Here is a 24,786-nt window from a genome sequence, read left to right as displayed (position 1 = left end):
GCTACGCGGAGTGCGGGAGTGGGCGTAGCTTCTCGCCCCCTCCGCGTAGCTCCGCGGAGCCCCACTACGCCCAGGGTTAGTTAGGATCAGGAGGAGGCGACTGCAAATATAGCAAGGTGGTTCGCTTTGGAGGATGAAATATGTTCTTTGTATCTGCATTTTTTTAGCTAATAATTACCCTTTCTTTTAACTGTTTTTAAACTGTGTATATTATTGTTATTGTTGTATGTATTTTTTTATGAAATCGAATTGCCCTTTTATATTGACTGTAGTATGCTTTTATGATTTTTAACTAAATCGAATAAAGTGGTTTTTGACTTTGACTCCTATTATTGTAGATGACGAAAATTCTTCACAACCATATTATTTGAATTGAAGTAGTCACGATTTGATAAGCGTAATGCATATAGCTACTCCCGCCGAAATAACGCAGGGCATTTACGTGACTTTTTTGACACCCAGTCTATCTAGACTGACTTTTTGGGCGATTGGCCAAGAATAAGGGCCGCCACCCGTGATTAGTTAAGGGACTGACCATGGTAATACATACATGAGGTACACAGCCCTTCTAGTCAAGTAATGCGCAAATTCTCACTCGAAATCTATTGCCTATGAAAAATGGACCTTTTTTAGAGATCCTTATGTGTTATTGTTTGTCCCTTTCTCTCCTTACAGGTTTCAATAGTTATTCCTGCTAATAGCTGTGGATAACTATGGAGACTGTAGTGTGAATCTTCACACTATTTTAAAATCACTTTTTTGACATTTAGAGGATCACGGGAGGGTGCGCCTTAGCGCGCGCATACCACCGGAGGGCTTTATGCTAGGTCCTGACGAATGCTGAGCAAAATGCAATAAATTACAGCAGAAACATGTTGACCAATTTTTTTAGGACTCCGGTTCCCTAATTCAGAACCTTGAGAAGTCCGTTCACTTTGTTTTTAATAATGCGGGTTGGCCGTTATTAAATTTTTTGTAAAGGTTACAACCTCCGCATTTTTTTATCACATTAACACACTCACTTTAGTCACTCCTAATTTGGGCACTGTTACATCCACCACATCCTGCTCCGCTGTAACCAGGCGTTGTAGCACGCTGGGGTGACATTCGGTCACCCTAGCGGGGACCCGATGATGAAGCATGTCACCAACTAGTGGTGAGTGAGGGTCCTTCTTAAAGATAGTAGTCTTTTCTCCTTCTGTTAACCTTTTGTAGGTGAGCTACGCACCTGTTAGTTACCTTATGGTAAGGGGGCACGGTGGTTATAAATAGGGGGACAGAGATTGGACACCACGTACGTGTAACTGTGGTAGTAACAACCACATTTACATTACTGAACAAGTAATTTTTTCCTGAGTTAAGGTAGCACTTTTTTCTTCCTTTCTCACACTGAGTCACTCCTTTGTTGTTTAAAACGATTAGGTCTGGGGTACAGGAGTGCCTACTCATGCCCTCCCTCTCTTGTTGTTTCCCAACTACTTAAAATGGTGTCATGCTTTATAGTCTTTATGTCATCCCTGGCTTGTATGTCTGAATTGTAACATCTATCTATCCATCCATCCATCCATCCATCCATCCATCCATCCATCCATCCATCCATCCATCCATCCATCCATCCATCTATCTATCTATCTATCTATCTATCTATCTATCTATCTATCCATCCATCCATCCATCCATCCATCCATCCATCCATCCATCCATCCATCCATCCATCCATCCATCCATCCATCCATCCATCCATCCATCCATCTATCTATCTATCTATCTATCTATCTATCTATCTATCTATCTATCTATCTATCTATCTATCTATCTATCTATCTTTCTATCTATCCATCCATCCATCCATCCATCCATCCATCCATCCATCCATCCATCCATCCATCCATCCATCCATCCATCCATCCATCCATCCATCCATCCATCTATCTATCTATCTATCTATCTATCTATCTATCTATCTATCTATCTATCTATCTATCTATCTATCTATCTATCTATCTATCTATCTATCTATCTATCTATCTATCTATCTATCTATCCATCCATCCATCCATCCATCCATCCATCCATCCATCCATCCATCCATCCATCCATCCATCCATCCATCCATCTATCTATCTATCTATCTATCTATCTATCTATCTATCTATCTATCTATCTATCTATCTATCTATCTATCAAAACAAGGAGAGTTCAGTGAATAATGTTAGATTTATCACAACCTTTTTGAATCGTGAGAGGCAAATCATCAGGATCTTTATGAAACACTAGCAGCCGGTCCTGAGGTTGTCCGGGTATGAATTGCTGCCAGCCTGTAGTATATTGTTTTGTAGGATTTCGTTTTGATAGCATTTCTTATCTGTGACAGGCCTGTGAAACGCTCCAATTCACAGTGCACTGTTGATGCACTTAAGAATGCGCGTTCAGTAGTGTGTGAACTCGAGTTTCCCTACTTTATTTTTCCTTGCAATATTATATAGCGCGAACTCGACAACATGGCATGATCACAATTTACATTACAGAAGAACACATTAATTTGTGGTAGGCACGGGGAGACAAAGAGATTTGCCTGGAATCACAGGATGTTGAGCTGATGCCGAGATTCGAACGTGGCTATGGGAGAGATAGGCTGTGTGGAAAACATTCTTTACCCCGCATGGGTTACAACACGTGCAATTACCCCAAATTTTTAGAAGGCACTTGTTCCAGACTGATGTTGCATCAGGTATCATGTTGATGTCTATGTCTGAGTGACTTGACACAGTCACAGAATTATGAAAAGAAAAGAAAGCACAACATTGGTGTCTAAGGCAAGGCAGGTATGCTGATGATTCTGCAAGAATGTAGAAAACAGAGTATTGGGCTACTTAAAATGGTGTCAGGCCTTATAGTCTTTATGTCATCCCTGGCTTGTATGTCTGAATTGTAACATCTATCTATCTATCTATCTATCTATCTATCTATCTATCTATCTATCTATCTATCTATCTATCTATCTATCTATCTATCTATCTATCTATCTATCTATCTATCTATCTATCTATCTATCTATCTATCTATCTATCTATCTATCTATCTATCTATCTATCTATCTAGCAAAACAAGGAGAGTGCAGTGAATAATGTTAGATTTATCACAACCTTTTTGAATCGTGAGAGGCAAATCGTCGGGATCTTTATGAAACACTAGCAGGCCGTCCCGACATTGTCTGGGTATGAATTGCTGCCGGCCAGTAGTATATTGTTTTGTAGGATTACATTTTGATAGCATTTCTTATCTGTGACAGGCCTGTGAAACGCTCCGATTCACAGTGCACTGCTGATTCACTTAAGAGTGCGCGTTCAGTAGTGTGTGAACTCGAGTTTCCCTCCTTCATTTTTCCTTGCAATATTATATAGCGCAAACTCGACAACATGGCATGAGCACAATTTACATTACAGAAGAACACATTTATTTGTGGTAGGCACGGGGAGACAAAGCGATTTGCCTGGAATCACAGGATGTTGAGCTGATGCCGAGATTCGAACGTAGCTCCCCAGCTCTAAAGTTCGCAATTCTAGAACTCGTGGCGGGAGGTTTGTCTAAAAGTGTATGTCGGTGCTGGCCATCAATGAGAGAGACCTGTATATTTTTCAAATCGGTGGTGAAAAAATATGATTATGTTGCTGGAGATGTGGGCCGCCGTGCCACCAATGTACTTACCGGGGGAGGGCAAACACCCATTATTCCGCAACTTTCTTTCCGCATACCATCACTCCGCATACTTTCATTACGAAAGTACCATGACTCCGCAATGCCATTATAACGCATGGCATTACATTTTATATGCTTTTACCATGCATACATTTACAACGAAATTCGTTGTAAATGCATGAATGGTAAAAGCATGTTTTTTTTAAATGTTTGGATATGGTAAGTATGGGTATAGGGGTATATGTTTTGGGGTACTGAGGTATACGTTTTGGGGTGTTTGGGTATTTTAAGGGTTCAGATATAGTTTTGGGTTATGGGGTACAGGGGTAGTTTTAGGGTTTAGGAATAGGTATGGTTTTGGGGTACAGGGGTGTTTTTAGGGTTCAGGGCTAGGTTTGGGGTTTGGGGTATAGGGGTATTTTTAGGGTTCAGGGGTAGGTTTGGGTTTTGGGGTACAGGGGTATTTTAAGGGTTCAGGGCTAGGTTTGGGTTTTGGGGTACAGGGGTATTTTTAGGGTTCAGGGCTAGGTTTGGGTTTTGGGGTACAGGGGTATTTTAGGGTTCAGGGGTAGGTTTAGGTTTTGGGGTACAGGGTTATTTTTATGGTTCAGGGCTAGGTTTGGGTTTTTGGGTAAAGGGGTATTTTTTGGGTTATGGGGTAGGTTTGGGTTTTGGGGTACAGGGGTATTTTAAGGGTTCAGGGCTAGGTTTGGGTTTTGGGGTACAGGGGTATTTTAGGGTTCAGGGGTAGGTTTGGGTTTTGGGGTACAGGGGTATTTTTAGGGTTCAGGGCTAGTTTTGGGTTTGGGGTACAGGGGTATTTTTAGGGTTCAGGGGTAGGTTTGGGTTTTGAGGTACAGTGGTATTTATAGGGTTCAGGGCTAGGTTTGTGTTTTGGGGTACAGGGGTATTTTTAGGGTTTAGGGATAGGTTTGGGTTTTGGGGTACAGGGTATATTTATAGGGTTAAGATGGGCTAGTGTTTAAGGGTGCTGGGGTATTTTAAGGAGTAAGGGTGGGTTATGATTATGGGGTGCAGGGGTATTTAAAGGGAGCAGGGTGGACACCCGGAGCTGGAATGTACAGAACCTGGGAAGAAAAAACAATGAAATATTGGGTACAACGCTCGCTTTTTTTTCCGTAATCCCGCACCCCGCACACGCCCACGCCCCCAGCACACGCCCACAGCACACGATATGAGACATGGCATGAAGGGCGGAACGTACCACACGCCCCCCAGCGTTTGTCACGCCCCCAGCACACGCCCACAGCACAACACAGACACGCCCACTAGGGACTACTTTGCTGCCACAGTTCTTTTACCTTTTAAATGTATATGGTGGGCGTCTACATAGTCTATGTCCTTCTGATGCAACTGCCCTTTCAAACACTGTATTGGGTGTTGTGATTGGTGCTGTGGTTCCTGAGATTACCTGCCTCAAAGGTTTGGGCTCTCTCTTTATTATACTAGTATAGATAGACACATGTTAAACACCGATAACATACTACCCAAATATAAGGATGACTACCCAAAAATTATGTTCTTGAAAGTAAATCACTGAAGAATTTTTGGGGTCACAGCCTAGTTCAACAAAGTAACATTATTAGAGGTGTTGCCATTTTTAAAGCCTTTTTTTGTTGCACTAGAGGAAAAGCATGCAGAAACTGTAGTAATGTCTCTGAATTCAGAGTTTCAAAAACCAACCGGAACTTTGAAAATAGGAAACACGTGTCTTGTTCATTCGATTACTGCATTTATTGTATTAAATGTCCCTGTGAAAAGCTGGATATTGGCAGTAGTATCTCTATGGCGAAAATGAGTTTTCTTGAACAAATGTGGGTCATCCACCGAAATGATAAACAATACCTGGTGGCCAGGAATTTACATGAATTGCATTTCAAACACAATAATCTATTAAAATTCTTTGTAATTTAAAAGATTGATGCCCACATTAGAGGATGCAATAGAATTTTTGATCTACATAGACTAGAATCTAAATACATAATAAACTTCGAAACTTTAATTGGCTTAAATTCTGAAGAAGAAATGGGTGATCAATTAGGTTAATGTTGTGATATTTTACCTGTGCCATATTCTCCAAACACAAACAATTGCCTAACTGGGTAACACACTGACTCTGCAGATGCAAACATTGTAATCCAATGGAATGTCATGAGATTTTTATGTTATGCAGGGTTGGCTGGGTGGGGCTTTGAGCAAGAACATAAAGGGAGGTTGAATGTGGTGTGTTTTAGATATGCGGCCAGTTTGAGACATGTATTTATGCTGCATGTAGGTGATATGTACACTAGATCAGGTATTGTTACATTATCCACTGTTGATTTTTTACAAACCACCAATGCCTTCCTATATGTGTAGTTACCCACAGTCCAAGCCAACTATGCGGTGCACGAATAGAAGTGCAGTCCTCTCTGATGAAGAATACCGAACATCCTAAGAATATACAGGGGCACAACACTGGCACTGCAGGAGTTTATGGGTCTTGAGATTCTTAGATAGAATAAATAAACCATCATGATACACTAGTGATTGGTAGTAGGCTAGATGGCATAGCCTTATGTTCTTTAAGGTAAACCAAGTCCTTTCACATTATTGATCATGTGGAAGTAGCCCACCTACATATAGAAAAAAGAAAAGCGTGAGGGATTTGAGGAGATGCATGTTTGTTGCCTGCCCCTTAATGCATACATTTATTAAAAGAAATAGTTACTGACATTTGATTTTCATTATATTGTTTGAGTCAGGGGAAAGAAGTATTACGAGTGATCTTGTATTCATCTCACTGGTTTCATCTACTGACTTAAGGACATGTACATGTGAAGTTAATAGGTGTAATAGGATTGGATGTAAAAATTCCATATGAATTTGCAGATTTACCAAAACAACTAGAGAATCCTAAGGATTGGCACATTGAAAATATCCCTTCTCTATTACTAAATCACTATTGGGAGGAGCAATTGACGCGTGGGACTGTATTGGAATAGGCACCGGTATTTGCTTAGTGATCAGTGTTAATTGTTGAGTGCACTAAGAAGCATGAGAACTAAGATGATTTTCTATGGTCGATTTTTAGGTTTCGCCTATGCAACGCGCATGCGTTGCATAGGAAAAAGACCTATAGAAATCGCTTTGGCTTTTCAGCCAAACACGTGCACGCGTTCCATTGCCTTCAATGGCAACGCGTGCACGTGAGGAGATTCACTTGCGGGAGCGAGCGCCACCATATGTTTGTAAATAACTTACAAACACCTGGTGCCCCTGGCTCACTCCCGCAATGGAATCTCACTTCGAGGCCCAGCGTGCACCTGCGGATCAGTGGTTCTCGTGCCCGTTGCCTGATACCTCGCTGCTCGCGGTTCCTCGATGATAAGACCTCCCCTTTGCAGGAGAATTACAAAGGGGGTGAGGGGGGTGTCCAGCGTGCATCTGTGAGGAGTAGACGTCAGTGATCACCTTGGACGTCCCCTGCGTGGGGCTCCATCAGCTGTGCGCTGGTGCCTCACGCTGAGGCTGATTTAGTGGCACGCGCTGCGGTCTCCTCCTCCCCTTGCGTGCCTGGGATGTCCCGGGGACAGAGCCTGCATGCACTTGCTCCTGCTGAGGGAGGGCAGTGCTTCACAGCCCCTCGGATCACCATGGGGGTTGTTTGCCAGCTGCTGCCGCTCTTTGTCCTAGCTGCAGTCTCCATCAAAGGCAAGTACCTGTGCGTCTTGTTTCTTTAAACGTGAGATGTCGCGCTTTACCTTTAAATGTTCTTTTTTATTTTTTATTTATTATTGATGCACTTGTGCACTAGGTCTCCCTGGGACTCTGGACTGAGCTCCAGAGCTGCGCCGCTGTTAACCCACTGTGGAGTTGCCTGCCTTCGCTCGACCCCCCATGAGTCGGCTCCTCTCTCCTCACACCTCTCTCCTCCTCCTCGGTTCATGGCGTCCGTCTGCACCAAGCGAGATTTGTTCAGACCCAAAACTTTCTTAACTGAGGCCTGGGGACATATTTAAACGCTTGTTATACGCCACAGGCATGCATACATACTTAACTCGTCAACTTGGGGTGGCCACCATTTTTTATCACTAGGGCCTTGATAGACACCCCATTTCTAATGCATGTGCTATATTGGTTTATAGTTTGTAAAAGTCTTTGCAGTTGCCGAGGAGTTGCGGGGCAGCTCGCTGGCTCCAGGCGCACTTTGATTTTTGCACCCAGGGCAGGGAGGGAGCACTCACCTGTCTGGGTAAATGATTAAACTCGATGCAGTCATACAATTACTCATGCTCTATCGATGCACACATCCAGGATCCACCCATGCACACATACAATCACTCAGGCACTACCAATGCACTCATCCAATCACCCAGAAACTACTCTTGCAGTCATCCAATTACCCAGTCACTACTCATGCAGTCATACAGTTACCCAGGAAATACCCATGCACTCCTCCAATCTCCCAGGAACTACTTGTGCAATAATACAATCACCCAGACATTACCCATGCACTCATCCAATCACTGAGACACTACCCATGCATTCATCCAATCACTGAGACACTACCCAATGCACTCATCCAATCACTAAGAAACTACCCATACACTCATCCAATCACTGAGACACTACCCATGCACTCATCTAATTACACAGCAGTTCCTAGGCAGTCATGTAATCATCTAGGTACAGCCCATGCAGTCATACAATTACCCAAGCACTACCCATGCACTCATCCAATCATGCAGGCACCACTCTTGCACTCATTCTAACAACCACACACCACTTAAGTAGTCACTCAATCTTCACTGCCCCACCCATGTACTCATTTTAACATCCACACCCCGCTCCTGCATTCATTCATTAAATGTATCTTTTTTTTAAACAAGAAAAGGCAGTTCTGAAAAGAACAATGTTTTCTTCTTTTTTTGGAACTGATTTTTTTCTTCATTTTTCACAAAAATAAAATGTCAGTAAAATCAACATAATTGTGTGCACTGACTAAACAATTGTGGTTGAAGTGCTTCAACAATACAGCAAAAAAAATTAACATGTATGGTTTTTCACATTCTGCAAAAGTACATCCACAGACTGCTTCACGGCTGTTACGCGAGTGTTAAAGTCTTTGCAGAAGTTGCAAAACTTTTAGACCTGGTGATATTTCACTGCATCTTCTCTCCACTTCATAAGGAATCTTGTCACCAGGAGAAGGGGCGGGAAGTCTGGAGGCTGATGTTCCCTCTCCTTCTCTCTCTCTCTCTCTCTCTCTGTGCAAGTTTAAGTTGCTTCTTGTGGTATGTTTTCAAGTGTTACAACATACTTTTTGTACCACATGAATATTTTTTTGCTGTGCCTCAAGATAATGTCTTCTCACATATGCTACACCTCAACAATTTAGCTTTAGTCTTCGATTCACCAGATGGAATAGTGGAAAGAAATCCCAAGCCAAGCTTTGTTTTTTCATTGGTGAATCTTCATCAGAAGACTGTTCATGTTCAGCAGAGTCCTCCTGCTGTTCAACAATTTCAACCAGTTGTAGGCCCTCCTTTGATTCATCTGTTGCCATTTTGTATTTGTAAAAGTAGCCAAGAAAGCAAAAAAACAGTACAATCTTGAAAATCTGTTTGGGGAACATCCTATAATAAACTAACTAGTACCTGGAAATTTCAAGAAGGGAGAAATGGGTGTGTACTTCCATTTATAAAGGAAACTGTGTAAACCAACAACATTTCTTTATTTTGTAGTCACGTGCTATTTGCGAGTACTGATGTCGGCACAACTTCCAGCGTCGCCGTAAAGAAGGAAAGTTATTTTTGGAAACAACACTTTTTGACGAATGCATAAGAAAAAAAAATGAATATGTTACAAGTAGAGTCAAACTTTATGTAAATGTGTCTATATATGTGTTTTAAGCTTTGTCAGAAAACACGCTGTATTCGCGACTACCATTGTCATTGCGACTCCCAGTGTCGCCGCAAACATGAAAACTATATTTTTGGACAAATTAATACAAAGGAGAAACTCAAACTTCATGTAAATAAGTCTATATATGTGTTTTACACTTTGCAAAAACATGCAGTATTCTCTGTGTTTCCTGGGTGATCGCGATAAGTGGTGCATAATGCAGATGTAATGTTCAGTATCTCATTTTAGAAAGAAAATACAGGTATGTTATAGTTATGTAATAGAATTGAAACAACCATAGAAATTCACTGAAAAAAACAAAGGTTACAGAGACGTTATAGTTAGGCTGACATTTCACTCCTGCAAGCCAAAGAAATTCAGCAGTTCTAGTTACCTGAGCTAACTATAACTCATGTCTCTGCAATGCACTGCTTATACAACCCAAAATATTCTATCACTCATGACAGGGTCAGTGACATCACTGATGACATCTCAAATAACATCACTGACATCTCAAATGTCTATGAAATAATATGAGCTTATCCTAAACTGTACTGCCTGCAGCCTCGCCGTCTGAGTTCTCATTGAGAACATATTTTTTCCACAAACGTTTTTATCATATTATGTTTCCAGAATGTTGATCGCATTGCCTAGGACACAAACAATGTAATGAGAAATAATCCTGTTGATTTGAGCATTTCTGATTTAATATTATCATGTTATGTTTCGGATGAATTTATCTAATCAGGAATGTTTTGTGTTGATTATGATTTTGATATTAGTTTATTTTTTACTGCACTTTTGAAAATGTCTGACATTTTTATATGAATTTGTCTACATGTAATGCCTATGCAATGATCTGTCTGTGCCTCTATTACAGTGTAGTGTAGTTCCTATATTCCCAATAGGCTCTGCGCATTGGAATAATATACACTATAGATTTGACATAGGACTGAAATCAGTATGTCTCTATCGAGTGTACTAAACTTAATTGTGAGTGCCAGCTTGCACAGAGGTCACTAGAAACTTTCTCGAATACACAAGAAGGGATTAGTTTCTGCCAACCGCATAAACATGACAACTTTGTTTCCCCAAGAATAAAATGTATCTTCAGAGTTGTGGAAACAATAGATAACTATTTTACTCAGTCAATCGTGCATGCTTCGTTTCTACAGAGTTGCAGAGAAAATAGAGAGACGGGCGTTTCAATAAAAGGGGTTTATTGAACAGTCTTCCTTCTCATGCAAGAGAGGTGAACTGCTACAATCGTTAGACAGAATGCAAAGTATAATGCGCACAGCATAAACAGTGATATATAAATAATACTGTAATAGCATTGTCTGGTGCTATGAGATATAAAAATACATACATAAATAACACAGGCTAAAATACTCAACTGGTACTTCGAAAATACGCCTACCCCAATGTACCTAACCTAGGTCTAGTACGAGGGAAGAAGTAAGTGTGGTCTTTAGCATAGGTTTAGTTTTGCCAAGAGTTGCCAAAGGTTTCTCTAGGTTCTAATCAACTTCATACCTTAGAATGAGAGAGGTTAGTATGTCGTTCACGGACTCGATTTCCCAACACCCCGCAAGGGGAGTCTGAAACACTGGAGCTGGATTTCTCGGCAGAGGAGGACAGCTTCTGATCAGTGCATCAGCTGGAGAGTTGGCTTCCTTCGGCACTTGCTGTAGCGAGTTGCGTCGTGCAAGTAGGTAGCCGAACTGCACCGAAACACACTGTGCTTTGCCATAGCAAGTGAAGGTATATTTATACCTTGAAGGTGTTTAGGAATGCCAACTTTGACGTAAAGTCGGGCATATGAACGTCATGAATGAACCCCTAAGGAATAGATGTTCATGTATAATAACTGAGGTCTTTGAGAAATCAATATTCAAGCAAGGGGAAGCCTCTAACGGCTTAGGAGTCTGGTTTTCCAAGAAATCGTTGTGACGTTGATGGATGGAAGTAGCCACGCCTATATTTGGGCAGCATGGGCTATACCTAAATAAGGACTGGATTTCTAAGCCTATATAAGGGCAACGTGAATTTTACCTACATAAGGGCATGAATCTGGAAATTCAATGGGAATCTAAAATTGAACACACACCCACTCCACTTTCTTATATACGACTTCTACAAAATACTAAGTCTTAAACATGTTGAAACATATCTAAAACATAGCTACACAACAAGTGTTAAAAACCCACCCAAAACACATAAAAAATGCATTGGTACTGTACGTATTTAAAGCAATGTTTCATTCTAAGCATAGAATTAACATTTGAAATGCTATCTGAATGAATCATGAAAATATACATTTATGAAATGGTTTGTAAATACAGAAGAAAAAAGTTGCCGAAACCATTTCACGTCAGATTACATAAAACTGTTTGTATGTGGACAAGGTCAAATATTGTCTCTGGAAGTATTTCAAAGAATTCTTGTTCTCTATGAATAGTTCTACTTGAAGCTGATTACTTGTGCCAAAAAAAAAGAAAAATACAAATTTGGAAGAAAAAATAATCAAAGAAAAAAGACTCCCAAAGTTAGTACTTTGTTTTGAAAAATGAAGGTCAAATTCAAAGTCTCTCAGAACACTGTGTGCCAAATCAAAAGTCAATGTTAGGGCTTGGAGAAAACATGAAATCTTCTAAGTCTGTTGACAGAAACTCGTCCTCCACCGTAGGTGAAAGTTGGATTACCTCATTTAGAAGATTAACCGCACATAGATGTGAAGCATCGCCGTCAGCATTGGTCGCATTAGCAATTTTCTTAATGGATGGTACCTGCCCACCTGTTTCCTCTCGTACCTCAGCAGTTGCATTTTGCGTCTGTGAGATCTCAATGAATGCCGTCATCAGAATTGGTAGCTGCTGGGGACAACACAGTGCATGGGCTGTTACTGATTCAAGGAAAATATCAACATCCGTTGGCATGACTGATGGGAGTGTGAGACATGTGTCTAACACGCATTATTCTCTGCATAGTAGGCAGCGTAGAAAACAGGTAAGATGCAATTTTGCCAAATTGGTCTGAATGACAGAAACCATGTGGTATTTAACTCTCTTAGACGAGGTAGTCCCAAAATTTGGACGATGCACTCACGACACTTCATCGCCAGTAGAGTTTTCTCCATTGAGAACTGTGTCTCGCTGGTGAATTGGCTTGCCATCTCGCAGCAGTAGGAGCAAAAATAGTATCCCTGCAGCCAGTCCAAAATGAGGGGCAGTCCGCCAAACATAGAGTGCACGAAGTTTGGAAATATTCCCAGGACTGCTTCAAAATGTGCTAACAGTCCAGAAAATATTGTCTTAAATACATGTACAATACCGCTCGTATCAGACATGTTTAAGGTATGACTTAACATTTCTGAGAAATGTATAGGGCAGTTTGTAGTTAAGAGGGCAAGTATCTCGGCAGAAGTCCTTGCGACTTGTAGATCATAGGTCTCTTTAGCCGAGGCACAGATTTTGCAAAAGAATGGCTTTCATTCTGCTTAAAGTATCAATTTGTTTAGAAGAGATGTTCAGTGAAGGCCATAAAGGCGACTGCCTGTCTGTCTTAATTTTAGGAAACAATACATGCATACAGCAAGTGACCCTGGCTGACACAGTTACTAGATATGGTATGCCTGGCAACATGCAACAGCAGCCATGATCATTCAACATGAGGTAACTTCCATTCGAAAGCTGGCCAAAAATTGGATCAATCACTGCAGCTGGTGAACCTTGCAGGTGGCAGGATAAATTGTTAGAGGAACCAACACAGTACGTTTATACCCTGACAAAAGAGAGAGCCGCTTAGTGCGTTTTCACAGTTTTTCCCACTAATCAACACTTCACGTCCCCCACTCCAACACCTTTTCAATGCTCATCACCGTGTAGTCTGCTACCCTTTGTGTCAATTTGATCTAATTATCAGTGAGATTGAATTCGGAAAACAGTACAGTAGTATTGATTAAGCACCAAGGCACATAGCCTGAACGAAGGTTTTGCAACGTCCAGCCTAATAGCATTATAGAACGTAGTTGCAACTGACCATGTTGCAATATGACCAAGTCCTGTTCCATGATGTCTATGGAAGAAGACACTATGCTGTCCAATGAATATATCCTGGATGACAGAGTTGTTAACCCATTGTCAACCACAGAGAGAGTTCTCTCTAAATTAATACAATCAATTTCTCGTATTCTTTCTGCAGTTTATCCTTGCTTAATCTTCAATGCTTCATTATAAGCAGCATTGATACCGGCATATATAAAACATTTATGACGCAGTGTTCTTGGTCCTCAAAAGAAATCCCTGAGATCAGCGCCATCTTTAAGTAAAGATAAGTGTTGTTTTACATCCTTAAGTGTAGATCTTTGCAGCCAATCAAGGCAGAGCTTCCCTACACTGTATGTTGTTACTATTCCTGGATGCTACCTTTGAACAAATCTTGGGTCTGGCCTATTGAATGTGAAACCCTGTGTTCTGTTCCGGAATCTATCTTGACAGTTGTTTGTGTCTATGGGCTAGATCAACCATTTATTCCCATCTGGATCTGTTCTGTTGTGATGCAAAATAGTATGTACGTCGACCTCCCCCACTGAAGCGTTCAGGTGTAGGTGTAGGTACGGACGGATTGTTCATGTCTTTGATCTTGGCTAACCCAAGGCAAGACGTTTGTTGGACAGTGTCATTCAAAAACATAATTTGCTCAGGGATTATACAGGCTCTAAATAAAGCTTCTACACCCTGTACTTGCCAATCTTTTGTCTCAATGTTGTCTTGCCAAAAGTCAAAACCTAGTTTAGCTGGGCATAAAAGGATGCAGAATAAATCTGTTTGATATTTGTCAACATACTTTTCGTTCGTTCCTGTCTTGCTTACATTCCTAAAGTAAAATGATTCTGGATAGGATACATTGAACCCTGAAAAGTACGGAAATTTCCTCGCAAATGTTTTTGAGCTACCCTTTGGTGGCGTAGGACAATGTTCCCATTGGTTATACATTAATACATTTCTAGGATTTGCCGATTTGTGCAAGAAATGATGACCATAATGATTATAACAATACATTTGTTCATAGTCTGATGAACCTTCTAAGTATTCATGATTTGTAAATACTGCAGACATTTCTAGGTCTGATATCATATTATTAACAGTCTCGAAGTCCCAATCATCAGAAAAGGTACTAGATGAAACAAAGTCACTTAATGAAATCTTGAATAAATGTGAAAACTTCAACAGCTCGGATGGGCAAAAAATGTCATAATCCGATTTGTCACAAGCTATACCACCAGGTATAGGAACGGCGGTGATGTTCACTGATGACAACTCTCTTTGTTCTGGATGAGATGATTTGTGTGGCTTGAGTAGTGAGTTGATGTTCTTATTTGCTGTGTCCATTTTGATATATTTTCCATTTATCAGCATTCCCAAAGTTATTACCAGAGTCAACCAAAGTAGAAGAAAAAGTATACCCAACACATCCAAAGTTCAATCCATGGTGAAACCAGATAAGTATTTTCCAGGTGATGAAAAAGGTCTGTTACTTGTTATTTTAAAGTTCTTTTTACTGGCGTTGTTTCAGGTTCACTGGGATCCTCGGAAAACGTATTGAAGTTAATGAAATAGTGAGAGGCAGTCCTGTCAATTGTTGGGATTGCATCAGGATTTGATGAAATCGCTAGAACCACTTGATCACTTGTTACATTTGTGTAGTCGAATGCTACTTCATTGTAGACAGCCGCTTCTTGATTAACTGTTATTTGGGTTGTAAGAGGTACAAGTTCCATAGCTATGGTGCTTAGTCCTTCATTTCACACAGCAGATTCCTCAAAGGTGATGAGTCTCTGTGATCCGGCATCACGGACACACGTGACCCCAGCTAACCCGTCTTCTCCAGGCGGAAGTGAAGCAAGCGGTCTAGCGGTCGACGCCTACGTCACGGGGTCACTTGACCTTGATCCAATAAGTGCAGAGCCGCCACAAGAAGACGGTGATGGTCGAAACAGTGCGGTGGTGAGAGAGGACGCAGAAAGCTGGGGAGAAGAAAACTCAGCGAGGGAAGCACCGAAGAATTCCGGTCCAGAAGAACGTCATTGAGGAGAAGAACCATCGCCCAAGGGAGGCGGAAAAGGCATTGATGGCCATCGCCATGATCCTGGAGAGTCGTGGTGATCCAGCGCTCTCACTAAAATTATGCATAAATGACTCTACCTACTACCACTAAATTTACCATACAACACTAGGCCCATATCATCAAGAGCGACTGAATCATGAGGCGATAAGATCTATATATGTTGTATTAAACTACCCACAATAAACAAGACCAGCTTGTCATTTAGAAAGTTTATTTAAACATATCTAGAAAAACTCAGGTTTTGGAATTTTATTATCAAGCATTAGAAAAAGGTCATAAAGAGAGGTTTATTCAGAATTAATAAAGAGAGCAAAATTCAAGAAATATTATTCATTAGCAGAAATAAGTAAAATTTAGCATTTCCAAACCCTAACTATCTCATTGTCTCTACCCTCATCACCTAGAAATAAAATATTTAATAAAATTGCTCCTTTCCTTACATATGTTGTCCATCAGCATAACACGTCCCTCAGGAATCTCGAGCGCAAGCCAAATGTCTGCTGTTTGAGCTGATTCTTATATCCTAAAACTATGCTGAGCTAACTATTTTCACATTCCAGCAGACGAATTCTAGCTCTCCATTGGCTGAGCCACCTCATGCCACAGTAAATTGTGACATCTCCTTTCCACATGTCCGGGCTTATTCACTAGTTCATTGTTCATGCAGAAGCCTTGGCAGCACTTCCTCAGGCTGCTACAATTTGTAGCGAAAGAAGTTCAAGCAATGCAAAATCTATCACGTCTCTTCCTTCCAACCTTGAGCCTGTCCGTTCTGAGCTCCCGTGGCACGTTTACAAACCTCTCCACAGAGTCACTTTTAGCAGTTCTTTCCAAAACTTTTCAAAATAAAAGCTCATAGGCTTTTCATCCTTTTCAGAATTATTTTCTCTTGTGGTAGTTTCATCAATAGGCCTCTTTTCAAAAAGCGTCATTTTTCTGCGCCACCTTTTCTTGCGTCAAATTTTAGAAGTGACTATTTTTCTGCAGCCATCTCTAAGCTTCATTTGTAAAACTATTATATAAACAAACATAAAACATAAATTAATGCAAGAAATGAAATTCGTTCTGTTACCCACCCACTTTTGCTAATTAATTAACCCATTAGTCTAAATTGCCTAGCTGAAGCACACAAATAAAGCAGCATTTATTTTTATTTTTTATTTATTTAAAAGTTTTGTAGAGCGCGTAGTAACCCTAGAGCATCCCAGCGCTGGAACCTGAGTTCGGGAGGGAACAGTAGCGGAAGGGAGGAAGGGTTTAGGGGAAGAGAAGAGTTTTCAGTGCCTTCCTGAATTGAAGGAGGTTAGGTTCGGTTCTCAGTCTCCGGGGGAGACTGTTCCACTGTTTGGCAGTGTGTACCGAAAAGCGACGTCCTCCAGACCGAGCTTTTTTTACTCTGGGAACGGTGATAAAGTTCTCTTCGCTTGATCGAAGAGCTCTTGTCGCTTTATAGGGAACGATGAGATTCTTGAGGATTGGTGGTCCTTTGTTATGGAGAAGTTTGTGGGCCAGACAGAGGGCCCTGAAAGCAACCCTCTCTCTGACTGGAAGCCAGTGAAGGAGCTTCAGAGCTGACTTAGCCGAGGATCTGGCTGGGGTGAGAGTGAGTAGGCGGGCCGCGGCGTTTTGGATTCTCTGCAGGGTGTTGAATGTGGCTTCCGGGGCGCCCAGGTAGATTACATTGCTGTAATCTAACCTCGCCAGAATGAGGCCCTGGATCAGAAGTTTCCGAGAAGTGGCAGGGAGCAGGGGGAAGACCTTCCTACATGCCCTGAGGAGTCCAAAGCAGATTCCTGCCTTCTTTTTTGCCTGAGTTCTGAAGCTCAGGTCCTTTTCGAGCCATACGCCCAGGCTCTTGACCTCCTCCTTAGGGACTGGGGGGTCACCCAAGCAGTCAGGCCAGATGTTAGGCGGCAAGGAGGGCCCTTTGTGTCCGAGCAGCAGGATCTCTGTCTTGGACCCATTCAGTTTAAGCGCTGAGGTGTTCATCCAGTTGTGGATTTCGGTGAGACATCCGTGGAGATTGGAAGAGTCTTGGTGAGGGTGTGAGAGCGTCACCACCAGCTGGGTATCGTCGGCGTAATTGATGATCGTCACGCCGAACGGGGTGACCAGTTCCTCCAGCGGGGACATGTAAACGTTAAATAACGTCGGGCTAAGAGATGAGCCCTGCGGTACACCACAGCGAAGGGGGATCGCGGAGGAGTGGCTGTTATTCTCCCAGACTTGGAAGGAGCGGCCATCTAGGAAAGACGTAAGTCACTCCAGGCTGCACTGAGGTCCAGGAGGATCACTGCCACTGATCCTCCTGTATCCAGAATGCTTCTGGCCTTCTCCACTGCCGCCAGGAGGGCGGTGTCGGTGCCCTGACCTGGGCGGAAACCTGTCTGGGAGTTCCTGAGTAAGTTGTTACTTTCTAGGAATAGTGATAGTTTTTTATTCACTAGCTTCTCCGTGATTTTACTGTTTCCCGGAAGGAGGGAAATTGGCCTGTAGTTGGCTAGGTCCTGGGGGTCCAGTGAGGGTTTCTTCAGAAGACCTTTGACCACCGCCGCTTTTCAGCTGGGAGGGACTACTCCCTGTGTAAGGGAGGCGTTGATGAGGGACGTGAGAGAGGGAATGACGGTGCTAGACACTTTTTTCAGGAAACGAAGCGGAGCAGGGTCGCTGGGCGAACCACTTTTAATTGTGGCCAGCGTCACGGCTACTTCTTCCATGGATACTGGGCCGAAATTGTCGAGAAAGGGTGTGGGGGCATCGGAGGGCTGGGTGTGGCAGTGAGGGGAGGTGAATAGGTCCCCGTCCTTGTGGCCGGCGTTCTTCATTTCATCCAGCAGGATTCTTTATGCACCTGTAAGAATAGAGTGACACCACATAGACAAAAGGCAAAATAAGCACATGCCATTCTTTAAATCAGCCGCTATTAGTAATGACACAACAATAGACAAAATTAATTTATTATTTCCACAAACATGAAGATGCAACATATTGCACATTTATAAGCACACATGTTAGTTTCCCGCGTGTTTTGTGTAGATGTAACTTTAAACTAGGTTGAATTAATACACACACAGCACAGATCATTAATATTATTAATTAATTATGGAAGTGTAACTTCACGAGCTGAAATGTAATTCATTTATGAATCTCGCTCCATCAACTCCCTCATCTGGTGATTTTAAAATCACCAAACACCACCGAAAATTTTAGCAAAAATTTTATCTAAGATGAACATGATTCAATTTCACCTGTGTTAGTATTTCTAAAGACTTGTCTCATCAGTTTGCCTACAACTCTCATATTCAGTTTTACGAAACCCCTCCAGTTCTATCTCTCTCTCTTGTGCCTTTCTGATTTTATAAATTCTTTTCTTTTCCTCAAGTATTTCTTTCTCTTGTGTAACATGCAACTGATCTTCAACAAAAGTGTCGCAAATACTATAACTAATAAAGGTGTCAGTATTACACTATGTTTGTCTTGACTAGCTGAAGCTTTGCTTGTCACAATGACCTTAAACTTCTCCTTGTTAATTCCAAAAAAGGAAATGACAACTAAAACTAACCAAAGCAGAATTATTAGGAACACACATATCAGAGACATTTACAACATCCCTTAAAGATTGAGCATCTTGAACTGTTATTTACAAAAACATGAAAGTATTTTCACTAAGCTTGCAAGGAAAAATAAAACAAAAAATTAAAACATTTATTTTTTTAAAATTTTTTCTAAAAATTTATAACACCCCCCTTTTTCAATAATTTTTTTTTTTTAATATATATATACCCTTAAACCTTCTAACAGTTTTTTTTCGACCTTGCGTCACAAGTTATTTTCCAGCTAACACAATTTCTTCGACCTTGTGTCACTTAACACATTTTCTTCAGCCTAATGCCAAAAACAGGAAACCTAAAATTTTAACAAGTAAGTGCTTCAATCATTGTCACTATTCTCTTCAATCTTTTCCTGACTGCTACTATTTACCTCCACTATAGGTATCACTTCTAATTTCTTTCCTGCCTCACTTTTCTTTTCAGGATCTCTTTTTAACTTGATATTTCATCAATCTGTTCTTTTGATCTGTGAACCAATTTGAATTTTAGGCTTTCATTTTCTTCTGGCCAATCACCACTTTTTCTTGGTAATTTCTTCTTTGACTTGATCACATTATATTCTGTTCTCCAAGCTCTTTTTCTTAATTTTCTTATTTGAGAATCTTCATCACTCTCATCAGTTTCAGTGTCAGAAATTTCAACTTTAGACTCAGGTACTTCTTTACTCGGCAGCTTCACTCCGTTGGGAACGTCATCTTTGTAACTGGTACTTGGCAATTCATCTTCCTCTTTTTCTTCAATTACCTTCAACTTCCCAGTTTCAGAATTCCTGTTCCTGCTTTCAGAGCTTCTTTTCTGCTTTTCAATACTCTCCTGGTCTTGAATCACAATCTGATCACATTCTTCTTCTGCTTCTTTTTCTAGCAGATCTTCATCATTTTCTGAATCTAATGTCACAACTTTCAAGTCTTTTTCATTCAAGACTTATTTTCCATTCAAATTCTCCAGATGTCGACCAACCTGTCGATCTTCAAGATCTTGATTTCTTTCAGGCTCTTCTTCAGAATCTGAATCAGCAGTGGTGACACTATCCTCATCATGATTTTCAGGTGTAGGTACACGAAAAGTATGGCCAGTGTCAATCCACCTCTTCAGTCTTTTGCACTTCATTGCATTTGTTGTGACAAGACTAACTGGCCTCTCTTTCTGCCACCTGGTTACTAGACAATTTATTTTTCGTCAAACTTTTTTCCTGACCCTGTCACCTGGTAACAGATCATGTGCTTGCTCTCTTTCTTTTGTTTGCACTTCAGTTCCATCTTCATTAGACACAGAAGTCACTACATCTGATAAATTCCTGTAGTACTCCAAATTGATGCTATCATTAATAGTCATCATTCTTTCCATTGGTATGAATGCCTGTCTCATGACCTTGCCCATCATAATATCACGTGGGCTTGAACCTGTCTCTTTATCAGTAGTACTTCTCAGAAACATTAAAACAAGTGGAAGGGCATCTGTCCACTTTGTACCTGTAGCTAGATACATTTTTACATCTCTGTTTATAGTACCATTCTCTTGCTCCGCAACCCCTGAAATTTCTGGTCTATGTGTACAATTGAGCTTTTGTTCAATGATTAAAACTTTACAAATCATTTGTAACAGTCTGTCTTCAATATGTCTTCTACCATCTGGTAACTTTGCAACAGATATTGCATCATTATGTTGCGTAAGAAATGCTTCAACCCATCTTGAAATCAAACAGATAATCATAAGAACGTAGCACAGTTTGTTATGCAGTGCCATCTCAATGAATTCCATTTGTAATCTGGTGAATGAACCACTCTCCTGTCCTTCTGTTCCCATTCCCACAACTGTTTTCTTAATTGCGTTCATTTGCTGGCAAGTCAGACACCCTTTGCAAAGAAATTCTACAATTATTTTCAATTTTGTATTGAACCAAATTCCTCTGAAAACCTTGACCATTGAATCTCTTCCAATTTGTCCAAAACCATTGTACATTCTGTCCATGTCAGCAATCATGCTGTTTGTTAAAACTACTCTGCCATCTTTGTGTCTCCAACTTTCATCCTCATCTCGCTGTCTACATTCTGCTCTCAACCATGTGTTTTTCTCCTCATGAGTTCCTTCATCTTGTAAATCTTTGACTCCCTGCCATGTTTCAACTACAGATGTTAGTATTAGTGAACTCAAAGCATGTTCATCATTCTTTTTGTATGCTGCACATTTTATGACAGCAATCCTTTCTGGCAACTGAATGTCATCAATCAATCCTTTAATTAAATTTGCATTTCTGATAGGTGAACTTGTAGAGGTCAAATAACCTCTTTGGGACCAGAGCTGTTCATAATCATGCACAACTCCATAACCGTATTCACTGTCAACAACACCAGCAACTGTGTAGACACAATATGCTGCTCTCAAAAAGCCTTCCTCTGTTCTTAGACAAGAGCCATCAGTGAAGTAGACATAACCTGACTCTAGCAGAGGAACATTTTAATGTCCTGTCTGGGCTTTTTGTGAAATTCTAATACATCCTGACATTCATCATCATTTGTCAAGCTTGTTTTAATCTGTGGATCAATTTCATCTATTGACTCATTAGGCTGTGTCAAATCAATCAGATCAATATCAGACTTCTCACTAGCTAGAACTGGAGTCATCACTCTTTCTTGCTGAGTTGAAATCATTACTTGCTCATTATCAGGTACATTAAAATAAAGTTTTTCAACAAAACTTTGAATTTCAGAATTTAATGGGACCGTTAAAACTGTGGAATTAATTTTGTCTTTTCCAAGCACAGGGACTGTCACTGCTTCTTTAATTTTCATTGACTGTTTTAAATCATTTGTACAATTTATATAATCAGGAATATTAATTCCAGAAGTATTAGGCATCTCATCATACTTTTCTGTTCTGACATCTTGAGAAGGGGTCTGTGCTAGGACTTTATTAATTTGAACTGGTACTCTTGGCATTACATTAATCTGTTCTGAGAGTCTGCTTGAATTTCTGTCCTGATCTGTATTTACAGCATCATTTTTACAACAATCAAACAATTCTACTTTAACATGTTTATTATTTAGATTCGCTAATTTGGGAATCATTAATTTGCTCTCACATTTAGCAACAACATTTTTCATTTTCTGGTACCAAGAAATCATTTTCTTTTTCTTTAGAAAACTGTTATCCATGTTTTTAAATACTTACCTTATTAATATTGACTACAACAAATAAATTATTTACTTATTTATTAATACACAAAATTCACTAATTAGTCCACAAAGCCAAGCGATTTCAGACTCTACTTTCTCTTTATCCTAAGTTCTCACTTTTAATTTGGGCAGTAAAAATTAAACTAACTGTAAGCATCAATGGAAGTAATTTAAATTAATAAATCAAAATTAAGGACAGAACTGGGTATTTTTTTTTTTTATTAATTTAGGTAACCTGCCTAATACACTTTGTCTAATTTAGTAATCAATAGGTCCTACACTGCTGTCAATAGCTTATATGCAGCTTTTTGGAATACTATAATCACACTAGTAATTAATACACCAACTAATAAAAGGCTAGGTAATGTTTATTTACTTCATTTTGCTGCACAACCTTCCGTTTTTCCCCTTGGTCAAACAGCTTAAAAATCACAACTGTGATGGCTTTTGCTATGATCCCTATTACTTAGATAAAAGTGTCTCCTTGAGCTATTTTTTTTTATGTACAGTAATTGGCGTTAAAAGCAGGAAATAACGATGCACAGAACAAAAATTGTTTTGAAACACACTGAGCTTCTAGACAGATCTTATTATTATTCAACGTGAATAACATTTTCCTCACACTGAGATTTTTAACAGTTGCCCTTATTCATCAATTAAACTGTAAACACCCATACAGCTTCTCTTGCACAGGAAAGAATTTAACATCTCCTAAGGGGTTCTTTTGTCAAGCACGCTACAAACGTGTACCTTAACAGATTATCACTAAAGCAGTAAAATAATTTTAAGCTTTTATCCCTCAAAAGTAAATGCTGCTATTCAAAATGCCTGTAACTTTTGCTTCTGAAAATATGCAAACGACGGTCTGCGCTGGCAAAAACAAGACACGAACACCACGTCAAGAACACGTCAGCCACCAAACAGGAATAGCGTTCAAGGCTCACCACTACTCACTCTATAAGATAAAATAGGAGGCGAAACCCGTCCCAGAAAGAGCAGTTCTAAAAATGCAGACCACAGAGCGACACAGGCAATTACTTCAAGAAAACGAAGCTCTGGGCATTAGCGCCAGAGCAGAAGTAAACAGTGTGCATCAGTCATTGGGGATGCCTCGGCCAATCATAGCACGGCGGCTGCAAAATGCGTCAGCCAATCAGAGCGCTGCTTTCGCGACGCTCAGTCAATCTCAGCACGGCTATAGCTGTAACCTTGCTGCTGCCTCTCTTTCTCCCCTCGTGTTCTCTCGCTCAATCTATTAATACACACAACGCTCGCTGACAGCTGTCACAATATTTATCAGCTGTGACATCAATAACACAGCTTCAGAAGCCACTCGCAAATGTTTTGAAGTGGCAACCCGCCTCAACCAATCACAGCGCTGTTGGCGATGTTTCAGCCAATTACAGCGCAGCTATAACTGTAACATACACGCTGCTACTGCATTCTCTCTCTGCCCTCGCGCTCCACGCAGCCCCTCCTTTACATATACTCTTAATACAACGCGCAACGCTCAAACGCTCGCTACATACATCAACATTCACACGCTTCCCTTTAAAACAACAGCACGATTATAACGAGGGAAACCAAAGCGGGATTTTATTTTTATATTCAAATGTGTCATCTGATTTATTGTTCTTTAATTTGGACTAAACTTTGGGACACTTGCAAAATATTAATATTACGGGCAATCGCTTCTAAACAATAAAACGTTGTCAGCGAATCACAGCGCAGTTCTGCTGTGACACTACGACTCCTTAACCAATCAGGGCGTGGCCCTGCTATAACGCTGCGGCACCTTAACCAATGAGAGCGCGGCGGCTGTGACGTAGACAGCCGCTGCAGCTGGCAGCTCTCTCTCAGCGCTTCCACTCCTTAGACAGCCCCTCCCTTGCAAAATATGCCCAAAACACAGCGTGCAACATTCACAACACGTATCATCAGCTGAGACACGTGTCCTTTAAACAACTCGACCTTTAAACGTGATAGTTAAAATGGTAACTAAGATATTTGTCTTTCCACATATGCCACAGTTAAAACGCACCATGAGCGCTTAATTACACGCAGGAGTCAATTGTAGTATAACTACCTACAATATCTTGTTCAATTACAGTATGTTAGGATATTATACAACGCTCACCAGTTTGTTTATCTTATGTGATCTGTAACAAGCGGTGACTTTATTATTTGTAAATAATTTGGCGAACAGTGGCAACGTGCATCAACCAATAATAGCTCGACCACAACGATTTTAGCCAGTCACACCG

The sequence above is a fragment of the Lissotriton helveticus genome, chromosome 10, assembly GCF_964261635.1.
Source record: "Lissotriton helveticus chromosome 10, aLisHel1.1, whole genome shotgun sequence".
Classification (NCBI taxonomy): Eukaryota; Metazoa; Chordata; class Amphibia; order Caudata; family Salamandridae; genus Lissotriton; species Lissotriton helveticus.
This window is presented reverse-complemented; position numbering follows the sequence as displayed.